The following is a 16209-nucleotide window of genomic DNA, read 5'->3' as shown; positions in this document are numbered from 1 at the left end:
TACCTGTATAATGCGGCAATTGGATACTAGATACTCTACTAAACTAACTAGATACTAGAGCAATGAGATATTAGCAGAGTCACTAGATACCAGAGTAACGAGATGTTTTTTGTTTGTTTTTTGTTTTTTGAGACAGAGTCTCACTCCGTTGCCTAGGCTGGAGTGCAGTGGCATGATCTCGGCTCACTGCAACCTCGTCTCTGGGGTTCACGCCATTCTCCTGCCTCAGCCTCCCGAGCAGCTGGGACTACAGGTGCCCACCACCACGCCCGGCTAAATCTTTTGTATTTTTAGCAGAGATGGAGTTTCACCTTGTTAGCCAGGATGGTCTCGATCTCCTGACTTCGTGATCTGCCTGCCTCGGCCTCCCAAAGTGAAAGTGCTGGGATTACAGGTGTGAGCCACCGCGCCCGGCCACTAGATGTTAATATTAGCTAGATAATAGCGTATCTACATAATATATTATATACTACATACGAGAGTACCTGGGTACTAGAATATTTAGATGCTAGAGAGTATATGATACTGGAGTGCCTAGATACTCAAGTAACTAGGTTTTAGGGTAACCAGATACTAGAGTAGCCAGTTGCTAGAGTAAGTGGATACTAGAGATTAGTGTAACCAATACTGGAGTGACTAGATCGTAGACACGTGGTGTCACTAGATACTAGAGTAATTGGATACTAGATACCGGAATAACTAGATGCCAGAGTAACTAGATGCTAGTCTTTTTTTTTTTTTTTTTTTTTTTGAGACGGAGTCTCACTCTGCTGCCCAGGCTGGAGTGCAGTGGCCGGATCTCAGCTCACTGCAAGCTCTGCCTCCCGGGTTTACGCCATTCTCCTGCCTCAGCCTCCCGAGTAGCTGGGACTACAGGCGCCCGCCACCTCGCCCGGCTAGTTGTTTTGTTTTTTTTTTTTTTTTTTTATTTTTTTTTAGTAGAGACGAAGTTTCACCATGTTAGCCAGGATGGTCTGGATCTCCTGACCTCGTGATCCGCCCGTCTTGGCCTCCCAAAGTGCTGGGATTGCAGGCTTGAGCCACCGTGCCTGGCCTAGATGCTAGTCTTAAACTAGATAGTAGGGAACCTACACAATATGTAATGTACTAGATTAGAGTACCTGGATGATACAGCAATTCGATGCCAGAAACGATATGATCCCGGAGTGCCTAGATACTAAAGTAACTAGGTATTAGAGTAAACAGATACTGGAGCACTTAGATACTAATCAGGTACTAGCATGTTGTTGTTGTTGTTGTTGTTTTTGAGGCGCAGGCTGGAGTGCAGTGGCCAGATCTCGGCTCACTGCACTGTCACCCAGGCTGGAGTGCACAGTGGCCACCTACGTATTTTTTAGTAGAGACTCAATCTCGGCTCGCTGCAAGCAGGCTTGAGCCTCGCGCCCGAGCGTTGTTGTTGTTTTTGAGGCGCAGTCTTGCACTGTCACCCAGGCTGGAGTGCAGTGGTACGATCTCAATCTCGGCTGGCTGCAAGCTCCGCCTCCCGGGTTCATGCCATTCTCCTGTCTCAGCCTCCCGAGTAGCTGGGACTACAGGCGCCGCCACCACGCCCGGCTAACTTTTTGTATTTTTAGTAGAGACGGGGTTTCACCATGTTAGCTAGGATGGCTCTGCCTTTTTAAGTCCCCAAGAGCCTTGGCTCAGACTCCAGGCCGACAAAATCTCCAGGAAGAAGGTCTAGTGGCGCCCAGAGAAGTGTGTCCACAGCATCGGGCTGTCCTCCCCCACTTCAGGGTTGGACCCCGGCTAGGAATCAAACTTGGGCTTCCTTCCCCCTCCTTTTGCCTTCACAATTGTCTGTACCGTAATTATATTGGCTGTAGTCTTCATCTCACCCACCGTGGCGGGTGACCAGAGTTACGCAAACATGACACTCTAAATGTGTCCATTGCAAAGTGGATTTGAGGGAACCTTATTTATTTATTTATTTATTTTTATTTTTATTTTTTTTTTTTTTTTGAGACGGAGTCTCGCTCTGCCGCCCAGGCTGGAGTGCAGTGGCCGGATCTCAGCTCACTGCAAGCTCCGCCTCCTGGGTTCACGCCATTCTCCTGCCTCAGCCTCCCGAGTAGCTGGGACTACAGGCGCCGCCACCTCGCCCGGCTAGTTTTTTGTATTTTTTAAAGTAGAGACGGGGTTTCACCGTGTCAGCCAGGATGGTCTCGATCTCCTGACCTCGTGATCCGCCCGTCTCGGCCTCCCAAAGTGCTGGGATTACAGGCTTGAGCCACCGCGCCCGGCCTATTTATTTTTATTATTTATTTTTGAGACAGGGTCTCACTGTATCTGTGACTCAGGCTGGAGTATGGTGGCACGATCACAGCTCACTGCAGCCTTGACCTCCTGGGCTCAAGCGATCCTCCCACCTCAGCCTCCCAAGTAGCTGGGACCACAGATGCACACCTCCACACCCAGCGCTAGTTATTTTTTTCTTTTCTTTTGGAGATGGGGTCTCACTCTGGCACCCAGGCTGGAGTGCAGTGGTGCAATCTCGGCTCACTGCAACCTTCACCTCCTGAGTTCAAACAATTCTCCTGCCTCAGCCTCCCAAGTAGCTGGGATTACAGGTGCCCACCACCATTTCCGGCTAATTCTGTATTTTTAGTAGAGACGGGTTTCTCCATGTTGGTCAGGCTGGTCTCAAACTCCCGACCTCAGGTGAACTGATTGCCTCAGCCTCCCAAAGTGCTTGGATTACAGGTGTGAGCCACGGCGCCTGGCCTTTTTTTTTTCTTGAAGCAGGCTGGAGTGCAGCGGTGCGATGCCGGTCACTGTAGCCTCTACCTCTTGGGTTCAAGTGATTCTCTTCCCTCAGTCCCCCAAGTAGCTGGGACTACAGGTGACTACCACCACACGTGGCTATTTTTTTTTGTATTTTCAGTGGAGATGGGGTTTCATCATGTTGGTCAGGCTGGTCTTGAACTCCTGAACTCAGGTGATCCACCCACCTTGGCTTCCTAAAGTGCTGGGATTACAGGCGTGAGCCACTACGCGTAGCCTTCTTCTGCGGGTTTGACAAAGGTACCATGTTCTGCACCCACCTTGCACTCTCAGACCGAATAGCTTCACTGCCCTAAAAATCCTCTGTGCTCTGCCTATTCATCCCTTCCTCCGCCGGCCCCTGGCAGCCTCTGATCTTTTTACTGTTTCTGTAGTTTAGCCTTTTCCCAGAATGTCCTATAGCTGGAATCCTGCAGCACGGAGCCTTTGCAGACGGCCTTCTTTCACGTAGTCACATGCATTCAGTTTCTCCATGTCTTTTCCTGGCTTGAGAGCTCTTTTTTTTTTTTTTTTTTTTTTTTTTTTTGAGATGAAGTCTTGCTCTGTCACCCTGGCTGGAGTGCAGCGGTGCAATCTCAGCTCAGTATGACCTCCGCCTCCTGGGTACAGGCAATTGTCCCGCCTCAGCCTCCCAAGTAGCTGAGATTACAGGCACTTGGCAGCACACCCAGCTGACTTTTGCATTTTTATTTTATCTTATTATTATTATTATTATTATTATTGAGATGGAGTTTCCCTCTTGTTGCCCAGGCTGGAGTGCAATGGTGTAATCTTGGCTCACTGCAGCCTCCGCCTCCTGGGTTCAAGCGATTCTCCTGTCTCAGCCTCATGAGTAGGTGGGATTATAGGTGCCCACCACCACACAGGATAAATCTTTAGTAGAGACGGGGTTTCGCCATGTTGGCCAGACTGGTCTTAAACTCCTGACCTCAGGTGAACCGCCCGCCTTGGCCTCCCAAAGTGCTGGGATTACAGGCGTGAGCCACCGCGCCCGGCCTATTTTAGTAATTTTTTTTAGACAGGATCTTGCTGTGTTGCCCAGGCTGGAGTGCAATGGCATGATCTCAGCTCACTGCAGCCTACGCTTCCTGGGTTCAAGCAATTCTCCTGCCTCAATCTCCCAAGTAGCTGTGATTACTGGTGCCCACCACCATGCCCGGGTAATTTCTGTATTTTAGCAGAGACAGGGTTTCACCATGTTGCCAGGCTGGTCTTGAACTCCTGACCTCAGATGATCCGCCTGCCTCCGCCTCCCAAAGTGCAGGGATGACAGGCATGAGCCACGGCACCTGGTCAAACCTGGGTTTTTTTTTTTGAGACGGAGACTCGCTCTGTCGCCCAGGCTGGAGTGTAGTGGCGCGATCTCGGCTCACTGCAAGCTCTGCCTCCCGGGTTCACGCCATTCTCCTGCCTCAGCCTCCCAAGTAGCTGGGACTACAGGTGACCACCACCACGCCCAGCTAATTTTTTGTATTTTTAGTAGAGATGCGGTTTCACCATATTAGCCAGGATGGTCTCGATCTCCTGACCTCGTGATCCGCCCGTCTTGGCCTCCCAAAGTGCTGGGACTACAGGCGTGAGGCACCATGCCCGGCCAAACCTGGGTTCTTTTTTGTGTGTTCCTAAGAACATGTACGTACATATCTGTCATCCGGACACAACAGTTTAATTTCCCATATGGATCTGTTTAAGAAATTAAAACCTCGCCAGGCGCGGTGGCTCACGCCTGTAATCCCAACACTTTGGGAGGCCGAGGCGGGCGGATCACGAGGTCAGGAGATCGAGAACAGCCTGGCCAACATGGGGAAACCCCGTCTCTACTAAAAAATATATACACATAAAGGTTAGCCAGGCGTGGTGGCAGGTGCCAATAATCCCAGGTACTTGGGAGGCTGAGGCAAGAGAATCGCTTGAACCAGGGAAGCGGAGGTTGCGGTGAGCCGAGATCACAAGACTGCACTCCAGCCTGGGCGACAGAGTGAGACTCCGTCTCAAAATAAATAAATAAATAAATAAATAAATAAATAAATAAATAACAATCCTGCAAGATCCGCATTTGAGGTCAGTGTGTCTGGGGGTAGAAACTGAAGCAGAGTTGGGGATGACCCTGAGAATTCTGGGTTCTCTGTGGCAGGTGCAGCAGTCACCCAGTCTCCCGGGGGAGATGGGAGGACGGGGCAGTTGTCCGCAAATTGCAGGCTGTGTCTGCGTGTGAGAGTTTCAGACAGAGAAGGAGGTTACTGGCTGAGAACAATAGAAGACAATATGATGGAGGACCTTGAAGAAAAATAAAAGATGGTTGTGGATTACCCACGTCGGAGAGAAGAACAAGGAAGGAGAAAGAAGACAGGAAACAAATCCTCAAACGGCAGTGTTTTGTTTTGTTTTGTTTTTGAAATGCAGATGACACCGTGCAGCCTGCCCTGAAATGCCTAACAGTTAAAATGAAAGGCTTTTTTTTTTTTTTTGAGATGGATTCTCACTCTGTCGCCCAGGCTGGAGTGCAATGGCACGATCTCGGCTCACTGCAACCTCCGCCTCCCAGGTTCAAGCGATTCTCCTGCCTCAGCCTCCCGAGTAGCTGGGATTACAGTCATGCACCACTACGTCCAGCTAATTTTTTGTATTTTTAGGAGAGACGGGGTTTCTACATGTTGCTCAGGCTGGTCTCGAACTCCCAACCTTAGGTGATCCTCCCACCTCGGCCTCCCAAAGTGCTGGGATTACAGGCTTGAGCCACCGCGCCCGGCAATGATTTTTTTTGTTTGTTTGTTTGAGTCGGAGTCTTACTCTGTCTCCCAGGCTGGAGTGCAGTATCGCGATCTCGGCTCACTGCAACCTCCACCTCCCGGGTTCAAGCAATTCTCCTGCCTCAGCCTCCCAAATAGCTGGGATTACAGAGGCCCACCACTGCACCTGGCTAATTTTTATATTTTTCATAGACATGGAGTTTCACCATGTTGTCCAGGCTGGTCTCCAATTCCTGACCTTGTAATCTGCCCACCTCGTCCTTCCAAAGTGCTGGGATTACAGGTGTGAGCCACCGCACCTGGCCTATGACTTTGGTTTTTGTTGTTTGTTTGTTTGAGATGGAGTTTCCTTCTTGTTGCCCAGGCTGGAGTGCAATGGCACTGTCTCAGCTGACTGCAACCTCCGCCTCCTAGGTTCAAGCAATTCTCCTGTCTCAGCCTCCCGAGTAGCCGGGACTACAGGCACGTGTTACCACGCCCAGCTAATTTTTATAGTTTTGGTAGAGACAAGGTTTCACCATGTTGGCCAGGCTGGTCTTGAACTCCTGACTTTAGGTGATCCGCCCGCCTCAGCCTCACAAAGTGCTGGGATTACAGGCGTGAGCAACTGTGCCTGGCCTTAACTGCTAATTTAAAAAAAATTTTTGGAGAGACAGGGTCTGGCTCTGTTTCCCAGGCTGGTCTCAAACTCCTCGGCTCAAGTGATCCTCCCACCTCAGTCTCCCAAGTAGCTTGGGATTACAGGTGTATGCCACCATGCCCAGCTAATTTTTTTTTTTTTTTTTTTTTTTTAGAGACAGTCTCACGCTGTCGCCCAGGTTGGAGTCCAGTATTGTGATCTCGGCTCACTGCAAACTCCACCTCCCGGATTCAAGCGATTTTCCTGCCTCAGCCTTCAGAGTAGCTGGTATTATAGGCATGCACCACCGCACCCGGCTAATTTTTGTATTTTAGTAGAGATGGGGTTTCACCATGTTGGTCAGGCTGGTCTCGAACTCCTGACCTCATATAATCTGTCTGCCTCAGCGTCCCAAACTGCTGGGATTACAGGCGTGAGCCACCGTGCACAGCTCTAATCTCTTCTTTCATAAGGACACCAGTCACGGTGGATTAGGGCCTAGCCATATGACATTTTACCTTAATCCCTTCTTTGTTTTTGTTTTCGTTTTTGTTTTTTGAGATGGAGTTTCACTCTTTTTGCCCAGGCTGGAGTGCAATGGCATGATCTTGGCTCACTGCAACTTCTGCCTCCCTGGTTCAAGCGATTCTCCTGCCTCAGCCTCCCAAGTGGCTGAGATTACAGGCATGTGCCACCATACCTGGCCAATTTTTTGTATCTTTAGTAGAGATGGGATTTCACTGCGTTGGCCGGGCTGGTCTTTAACTCCTGACCTTGTGATCTGCCCTCCTTGGTCTCCCAAAGTGCTGGGATTACAGGTGTGAGCCACCGCGCCTGGCCTAAAGAACTCGGTTGAATGGACTTACAGTTCCACGTGGCTGGAGAGGCCTCACAATCATGGTGGAAGGTGAAAGACAAGTCTCACATGGCAGCAGACAAGAGAAGGGAGCTTGTGCAGGGAAACTCCTGTTTTTTTTTTTTTTTTTTTTTTTTTTTTTTTTTTTTTTTTGAGACGGAGTCTCGCTCTGTCACCCAGGCTGGAGTGCAGTGGCGCTATCTCGGCTCACTGCAAGCTCCGCCTCCCGGGTTTACGCCATTCTCCTGCCTCAGCCTCCCGAGTAGCTGGGACTACAGGCGCCCGCCACCTCGCCCGGCTAATTTTTTTGTATTTTTAGTAAAGACGGGGTTTCATTGTGTTAGCCAGGATGGTCTCGATCTCCTGACCTCGTGATCCGCCCGTCTCGGCCTCCCAAAGTGCTGGGATTACAGGCTTGAGCCACCACGCCCGGCCACTCCTGTTTTTTTTAAAACCGTCAGATCTCAGCCAGGAGAGGTGTCTCACACCTGTAATCCCAGCGCTTTGGGAGGCCGAGGCGGGGGGGGATCACCTGAGGTCAGGAGTTCGAGACCAGCCTGTCCAACATGGTGAAACCCCATCTCTACTTAAAAAAAAAAAAAAAAATGGCTGGGCACGGTGGCTCACGCCTATAATCCCAGCACTTTGGGAGGCCGAGGCAGGCGGATCACGAAGTCAGGAGATCGAGACCATCCTGGCAAACACGGTGAAACCCCGTCTCTACTAAAAAATACAAAAAATTAGCCCGGCGTGGTGGCAGGCGCCTGTAGTCCCAGCTACTTGGGAGGCTGAGGCAGGCGAATGGCGTGAACCCAGGAGGCGGAGCTTGCAGTGAGCCGAGGTCAGGTCACTGCACTCCAGCCTGGGAGACTCCATCTCAAAAAAAAAAATTAGCCAGGTGTGGTGGCGGATGCCTGTAATCCCAGCTACTCTGAGGCTGAGGCAGAAGAATCACTTGAACCCAGGAGACAGAGGTTGCAGTGAGCCAAGATTGCACCACTGAACTCTAGCCTGGGTGACAGAGTGAGACTCTGTCTCAAAAATAAAATATAACCATCAGCTCTCGTGAGACTTACTTGCTATCAAGAGAACAGCACTGGAAAGATCCGCTGTCACGATTCAGTTGCCTCCCACCAGGACCCTCCCACAACACGTGGGAGTTATGGGAGCTACAGGATGAGGTTTGGGTGGGGACACAGAGCCAGACCCTACCAAGGGTCTTAACTTTTTTTTACTTTGTTTGTTTGCTTTACAATAACAGAATTAATACAAGCCCCAGGTAACCAGTCAAAACTAAGAAACGGAATAGAAAAGACACTGATCCTGTCCCTATTCCAGGACCACCCCAGGCCCCTCGACACCCCCCACCCCCATCAAATCAGTGTAATGTGGCCAAACCAACTCTCAGGGCCTCAGTTATCTGACAGCACAGAGAGGCTGGGGTTTGTGGTTTTAATTTGTAGCTTGGTTCTCCCCAGTTTCTTGTGAATTCTGAGAGTTTTCCCAAAAATTATCTTTTTTTTTTTTTTTTTTTTTAGATGGAGCCTCGCTCTGTCGCCCAGGCTGCAGTGCAGCGGTGTGATCTTGGCTCACTGCAACTTCCGCCTCCCAGGTTCAAGCCATGCTTCTGCCTCAGTCTCCCAAGTGGCTGGGATTACAGGCACCCGCCACCATGCCCAGCTATTTTTGTATTTTTAGTAGAAACGGGGTTTCACCGTGTTGGCCATGCTGGTCTCAAACTCCTGGCTTCAAGTGATCCACCTGCCTCAGCCTCCCAAAGTGCTGGGATGACAGGTGTGAGCCACCGCGCTTGGTCCCAAAGTCACCTTAATATCCATCCCTTACGGCCGGGCGCGGTGGCTCACGCCTGTCATCCCAGCACTTTGGGAGGCCGAGACGGGCAGATCATGAGGTCAGGAGATCGAGACCATCCTGGCTAACACGGTGAAACCCCGTCTCTACTAAAAAATACAAAAAACTAGCCGGGCGAGGTGGTGGGCGCCTGTAGTCCCAGCTACTCTGGAGGCTGAGGCGGGAGAATGGCGTAAACCCGGGAAGTGGAGCTTGCAGTGAGTTGAGATCCGGCCACTGCACTCCAGCCCGGGCGACAGAGCGAGACTCCGTCTCAAAAGAAAAAAAAAAATTGGCCAGGCGCAGTGGCTCACGCCTGTAATCCCAGCACTTTGGGAGGCCGAGATGGGAGGATCACGAGGTCAGGAGATCGAGACCATCCTGACTAACACGGTGAAACCCCGTCTCTACTAAAAAAAAATACAAAAATTAGCCGGGCGTGGTGGCGGGCGCCTGTAGTCCCAGCCACACGGGAGGCTGAGGCAGGAGAATGGTGTGAACCCCGGAGGCGGAGCTTGTAGTGAGTGGAGATCACGCCACTGCACTCCAGCCTGGGAGACAGAGCGAGACTCCATCTCAAAAAAAAAAAAAAAAAATTCATCCCTTACGAGGACACACACACTCCCCACAAATCTGCTGGGTGCCAGCCAGGGTCACTGGGGCTACCCAGGCTCCAGCAAGGCCTGCCTGTCTCTGCCTCAATTTTCTTTTTTCTTTTTTTTTGAGATGGAGGTTTGCTCTTGTTGCCCAGGCTGGCGTGCAATGGCACAGTCTTGGCTCACTGCTCTCTCCACCTCCCAGGTTCAGGTGATTCTCCTGCCTCAACCTCCTGAGTAGCTGGGATTTTAGGCACCCGCCACCACACCCAGCTGATTTTTGTATTTTTAGTAGAGACGGAGTTTCACCATGTTGGCCAGGCTGGTCTTGAACTCCTGACCTCAGGCGATCCACCCTCCCTGGCCTCCCAAAGTGCTGGGATTACAGACACGAGCCACTGTGCGTGGCCTCTGCCTCAATTTTCTTTGAGTCAATGTCTCGCTCTGTCACCCAGGCTGGTGTGCAGTGCTGCAACCACAGCTCACTGCAGCCTCGAACTCCTGTATTCAAATGATCCTTACGTCTCAGCCTCCCAAGTAGCTGGGACCCCAGGCGTGTGCACCACCACATCTGGCTAATTTTGTGATTTTTTTGTAGAGGTGGGGTCTCACTGTGCTGCCCAGGCTGGTCTTGAACTCCTGAGCTCAAGGGATCTGCCCGCCTCAGCCTCATGAGTAGCTGGACATGCATTTCCATCTTGCTCTGTGTTAGCCGGGAGAGGCCAGCTCCCGAAAGCCCTTGCTCTTCCTGAAATGCTAGAGGACGTCCGGATCCCCCATTTCTCCTTCCTGTGTCTCTCTGGCTGTCTCTCTCTGTCTTCACCTCTCTGGGTCCCCACCTTCCACAGTCCCTCTCTGGCGACCCCCAGATTGCAGCTGCATTCTCCTGCAGAGGAGTTCGACGGTCTCTTTGTGGGTCCTTTTTCTATCTCATGCCCTCAGGCCTCCCTCACGCGCCCCTGGCCCTAATTAAGGTATTTTCCTAAACAAGCCCAGATGCGTCTCTCAAATGAATTCTGGTGCCAGCTGGTAAAATTAATTTTTTTCTCATCCTCTACAATGCGAGAATGAATGACACACGGTTGCTCGTCTGCAGGAGGCCGGCGTCCTGCGGAAGGACAAGCGTGTAGACCAGTAATTATGTTCCAGTGTGGAAAGTGTCCCACATGAGTGCAGCGGAGCGAGGTAGCACTGAAACGAGGGGCATCCCCACGGCGCAGCTACTAGACACAGCTAAGGTTGATTTCACACTCACCCTTGCTGGACCATTTTGGATAGTGTCAGCCCAAAATATTCATCTCCCCAGAACCTCAGAATGTGACCTTCCTTGGAAGTAGGGTCTCCACAGACATAATTAGTTAAGACGAGGCTGTGGCCGGGCTCAGTGGCTCACGCCTGTAATCCCAGCACTTTGGGAGGCTGAGGCAGGCGGATCACCTGAGATCAGGAGTTCGAGACCAGCCTGGCCAACATGGTGAAACCCTGTCTCTACTAAAAATACAAAAACATTAGCCGGGCGTGGTGCCACGTGCCTGTAGTTCCAGCTACTCAGGAGGCTGAGGCAGGAGAATCTCTTGAACCCGGGAGGTGAAGGTTGCAGTGAGCCGAGATCTCGCCACTTGACTTCAGCCTGGGCAAAAGAGAGAGACTATCTCAAAAAATGAATAAATAAATAAATAAAAATAAAAGATGAGGTTGTATTGGAGAAGGGTGTGCTCTAATCTAACGAGGTGTCTTTATAAGAGGAAGAGGCATAGACCATGCACTTTGGGAGGTCGAACGTGGGGGATCACTTGAGGCCAGAAGTTCCAGACCAGCCTGGGCAACATAGCAAGACCATGTCTCTACAGAAAATTTTTTTTTTCTTTTCTTTTCCTTTTTTTTTTTCTGAGACGGAGTCTCGCTCTTATCACTCAGATGGGAGTGCAGTGGTGTGATCTTGACTCACCACAACCTCTGCCTCCCGGATGCAAGCGATTCTCCTGCCTCAGCCTCCCAAGTAGCTGGGATTACAGGCACACAGCACCACGCCTGGCTAATTTTTTTGTATTTTTAGTAGAAACAGGGGTTTTACCATGTTAGGCTGGTCTCAAACTCCTGACCTCAGGTGATCCACCACCTCAGCCTCCCAAAGTGCTGGGATTACAGATGTGAGCCACTGCACCTGGCCATTTTTCTTTACTTCTTTCTTTTTTGAGTTGGGGTCTCACTTTGCTGCCCAGGCTGGAGTACAGTGGTGCTATCCTAGGTCACTGTAGCCTTGATCTCCTGGGCTCAAGTGATCCTTCTGCCTCAGTCTCCCAAGTAGCTGGGACTGCTGGTGTGTGCCACCACACCCCAATCTTTTTTTTTTTTTTTTTTGTAGAGACAGGGGTCTTGCTACATTGCCCAGGCTGGCCTCGAATTCCTGGTTCAGTAAAGCGATCTCCTGACTCAGCCTCCCAAAGTGTTGGGATTACAGTTATGAGCCACTGTGCCCGGGCTGGAATTTTCCAGTTAAGATTTCCTGACTGTAGGCCGGGCACAGTGGCTCACGCCTGTAATCCCAGCACTTTGGGAGGCCGAGGCAGGTGGATCACGAGGTCAGGAGATTGAGACCATCCTGGCTAACACGGTGTAACCCTGTCTCTACTAAAAATACAAAAAATTAGCTTGGCGTGGTGGCATGCACCTGTAGTCCCAGCTACTTGGGAGGCTGAGGCATGAGAATCGCTGGAACCTGGGAGGCAGAGCTTGCAGTGAGCCGAGATCACGCCAATGCACTCCAGCCTGGGCAAGAGTGAGACTCCGTCTCAAAAAAAAAAAAAAAATTCCTGACTACAGCTAACTGGAACCGTATAAAGCGAACCCTCGCATAAGGGAGGACTGCGGTAACCCATTTGTCCTATGGCCCAGAAAGAGGGTACCTGTGTCAGCGCCTGAGACATGGCGGGCTTCGGGGCTGCATGACCTGGGCCTTCACACAGGTCTCATGCTGTGGAAAGCGTCAAGGAGTCTGTTTTCGTTTTAGTCTCTTCCAAATTCCGAGAACCTGTGAAGGAGTCTGTTGTTTTGTTTTTATTTTTATGTATGTATATAGGTATGTTATGTATGTATGTATGTATGTATTTTGAGACACAGCCTCGCTCCGTTTCCCAGGCTGGAGTGCAGTGGCACCATCTCAGTTCACTGCAATCTCCACCTCCTGGATTCAAGCAATTCTCCTGCCTCAGCCTCCCAAGTTCCTAGGATTACAGGCATCTGCCACCACGCCCAGCTAATTTTTGTATTTTTAGCAGAGATAGGTTTCACCATGTTGGCCAGGCTGGTCTTGAACTCCTGACCTTGTGATCCGCCCGCCTCGGCCTCCCAAAGTGCTGGGATTACAGGCGTGAACCACTGCACCTGGCCGGCCTTGTTTTTTTTTGGTAGAAACAGGGTCTCCCGCTGTTCCTGGTTGCCCATGCCTGAGTGCAGTGGAGTGATGTCGGCTCACTGCAGCCTTGACCTTCTGGGCTCAAGCCATCCTGGTCTCCCCAAGATATTCCTGACTTCCGTGGAGCCCCTGGATCTCCAGAAACACCAGTCACAGCCCTCTCTCTTGTGTTCTGAATTTCCTGTGTAAACCTCGCTTGTGTGAAGGGGGCTGGTAATTGGACATCTGTAAAGCTCCTTGGTGGTGGGGCCCCGTCGAAGCTGGCGGTCGTAGCTCCGTGTTAACAAGGTCAAGGTCTGGTCAAGGTTTCCAGTGTGGTCCCCTTATGGCCTAATTAGGGACTTGAATGGGTTGGAACACTGGTTGAGTTTCAGTTCAGAGGCTATTTTGATGTTACAGTTCAATCACTTTAGAAAATATAGATTCAGTTCTGGTTCAGGCTGGCACACTAGGTGTGTGTCTGTGTGTTTTAATCTTTGATTTAGTTCATGGTTCAGTAACAAACTTAATACATTTTTCACCCATCATCAAATTAACAAAGATGAGAGAAATCATCGCGCCCGGCCCTTGTGCAGGGTGTTAGATGGGCCGTGGTGAGCGGGGCGGCTGCTGACGTGAATTGGTACCTTTCTGAAAAGCAACTTGATGTTATCTGTCAAATGCCTTGAGGATGTCCAGACCCTCAGACCCAGCAATTTCTGCCTCCAGGGATTTATCATAAGGATATAATCAGATGTGCACCAAGATTTACATATGCGAGTTGCTTTCTGTGGCCTTATTTAAATCATGGAAAAATCAAGAATCGCTGAGATGTCCCACAATAGCGGTCTGGTTAACACAAATACGATAGCCACCGTTTTTTTACAACGTCTTGAGTAACGAGAGGGAATTGTGTATGATACATTTCCAGCAGAAGGGGAAACGTTTTAATTAAAGCCGTAACTGAGGTGCCAGCCGGAAGGAGCCTATGAAAGGACGTTCTTGCAGCGACCTGCCAGGCCTTTGTGCTGCCTTAGAAGCAGACCCTTTATTGCAACTGCGAATCTCTATGGTTTAGGATAGAAATTCATTCTTTAAACAAAATTTGAGTGAGTGCTCGGTGACAGGGACTGGGCATACAATGGTGAAGAAAATAGGACTCAGGGAACTCACAGACGAATGGCGAAGACATTCAATAAAATAAGACCTAACATTTCACCGCTGGCACAAGTAGTTTAAAAGCATTAATTTATTTAATACCAGAGCCAGAGGCTGGGCACGGTGGCTCACGCCTGTAGTCCCAGCACTTTGGGAGGTCGAGGTGGGTGGATCACAAGGTCAGGAGTTCGAGACCACCCAGGTGGGAGTGGTGGTGTGTGCCTAGAATCCCAGCTACTCAGGAGGCTGAGGCAAGAGAATCACTTAACCTGGGAGGTAGAGGTTGCAGTGAGCAGAGATTGCGCCACTGCACTCCAGCCTGGACTACTGAGAAAGGCTGTCTCTAAAACAAACAAAACAGCTCATTTGAGCTCATAGCAGCTTTGAACTCCTGGGCTCAAGCGATCCTCCCACCTTGGCCTCCCAAAGTGCTTGGATTCCAGGTGTGAGCTGTTGCCACGCTCAGTGTTTTGTTTTTGAGATAGGGTCTTGCTTTCTCGCCTGGACTGGAGTGCAGTGGTGCAATCATGGTTCACTGCGGCCTCGATCTCCCAGACTCAAGCAATCCTCCTGCCTCAGCCTCCTGGGTAGCTGGGACTGCAGGTGTGCATCACCATGCCCGGCTAATTCTTTTTTGTTTTTGTACAGGCGGGGTCTCACCATGTTGCCCCGGCTGGTCTCGAACTCCTGGGCTCATGTGATCCTCCCGCCTCAGCCTCCCAAAGCACTGGGGTGACAGGTGGGAGCCACCACACTGGGCCCCACTCCTCCTGAGGCAGAGGCTTGGATCTGGCACATCATCCCTTCTGCTGTATCTCCGGGCTGAAGCAGCTCACAGGCCAGTTCAGAATTTTTTTCTTCTTTTTGAGCCAGAGTCAGTCTTGCTCTGTCACCCGCACTGGAGTGCACTGGCGCGATCTCGGCTCACTGCCACCTCCACCTCCAGGGTTCAAGTGATCTTCCTGCCTCAGCCTCCCAAATAGCTGGGATTACAGGTGCACACCACCACGCCCAGCTAAGTTTTGTATTTTTAGTAGAGATGGGGTTTCTCCATATTGGCCAGGCTGGTCTCGAACACCTGACCTCAGGCGGTATGTCTGCCTTGACCTCCCAAAGTGCTGGGATTACAGGCGTCAGAAAACACCAGCTCAGATTTAAGGTAAGAGGATGGTATCAGAGACATGGTTTTTGCCAACCACCCACAGACCACCACCCCCATGTTATAGACAAACTGAGACTCGGCTGGGCAAGGTGGATCCTGCCTGTGATTCCAGCACTTTGGGGGGCCAAGGCGGGAGGATCACTTGAGCCCAAAGGGTCGAGACCTGCCTGGCCAGCATAGCAAGACCCTGTCTCTACAAAAAATAAAAATTTTAGCCAGGCATGGTGGTACGCACCTGTGGTCCCAGCTACTCTGGAGGCTAAGGTGGAAAGATCATTTGAGCCTGGGAGGTTGAGGCTGCAGTGAGCTATGATTGCGCCACTGCACTCCAGCCTGGGCCACAGAGCCAGACTTTGACTCAAAAATGTAAATAAGAAACAAGTTAAAGGTGAAAATTCTCAACTTAATAAAGGAAAAAAAATCAGTTGCTGAGGTTGCTAGGATTGACGGAAGACATGAACCTTCTATTCCTACAAGCATGCGAAGGAAAAAGAAATTTGAGCCGGCTTTGCTGTTGCCCCTTCCCCTTGAAAAGTCGGGGCCAGTGCGTGGCGAATGCGGCTACCAGTCTTTTTTTTTTTCCTTTTTTGAGACAAAGTCCCACTCTGTTACCCAGGCTGGAGTGCAACGGTGCGATCTCGGGTCACCACAACCTCGGCCTCCCGGGTTCAAGCCATTCTCCTGCCTCAGCCTCCTGAGTAGCTGGGATTACAGGGGCGCACCACCACGCCCGCTCATCTGTGTTATTTGTTGCAGAGAGGAGGGTTTCACCATGTTGGCGAGGCTGGTCTCAATCTCCTGACCTCATGTGATCTGCCCGCCTCGGCCTCCTGCTGGGATTACAGGTGTGAGCCTGTACCTTTTTTATAGAGATGGGGTCTCGCTATGTTGCCCAGGCTGGTCTCGAATCTTTGGGCTTAAGGGATCCGCCAACTTGGCCTCCTTGTGCTTTTAAACACCTGTGGGAGCCGCGAGGTGGCTCAGGCCTGTAACCCCAACACTTTGGGAGGCCGAGGCAGGC

At 50.8% G+C, this 16209-nt stretch overlaps 1 protein-coding gene across 1 annotated transcript in view; it reads left to right on the top strand.

The window, feature by feature from the left end:
• The first annotated feature begins 7550 nt into the window (after positions 1-7550).
• NDUFS7 (NADH:ubiquinone oxidoreductase core subunit S7) overlaps positions 7551-16209 on the top strand; it is a 53448-nt gene continuing 44789 nt past the window's right edge. Inside the window, exon 1 of the mRNA XM_050770770.1 lies at positions 7551-7554. The gene's annotated coding sequence lies outside the window, so the exon portion shown is untranslated. The remainder of the gene's footprint in view (positions 7555-16209) is intronic.

The sequence above is a fragment of the Macaca thibetana genome, chromosome 19, assembly GCF_024542745.1.
Source record: "Macaca thibetana thibetana isolate TM-01 chromosome 19, ASM2454274v1, whole genome shotgun sequence".
NCBI lineage: Eukaryota > Metazoa > Chordata > Mammalia > Primates > Cercopithecidae > Macaca > Macaca thibetana.
This window is presented reverse-complemented; position numbering and strand designations above follow the sequence as displayed.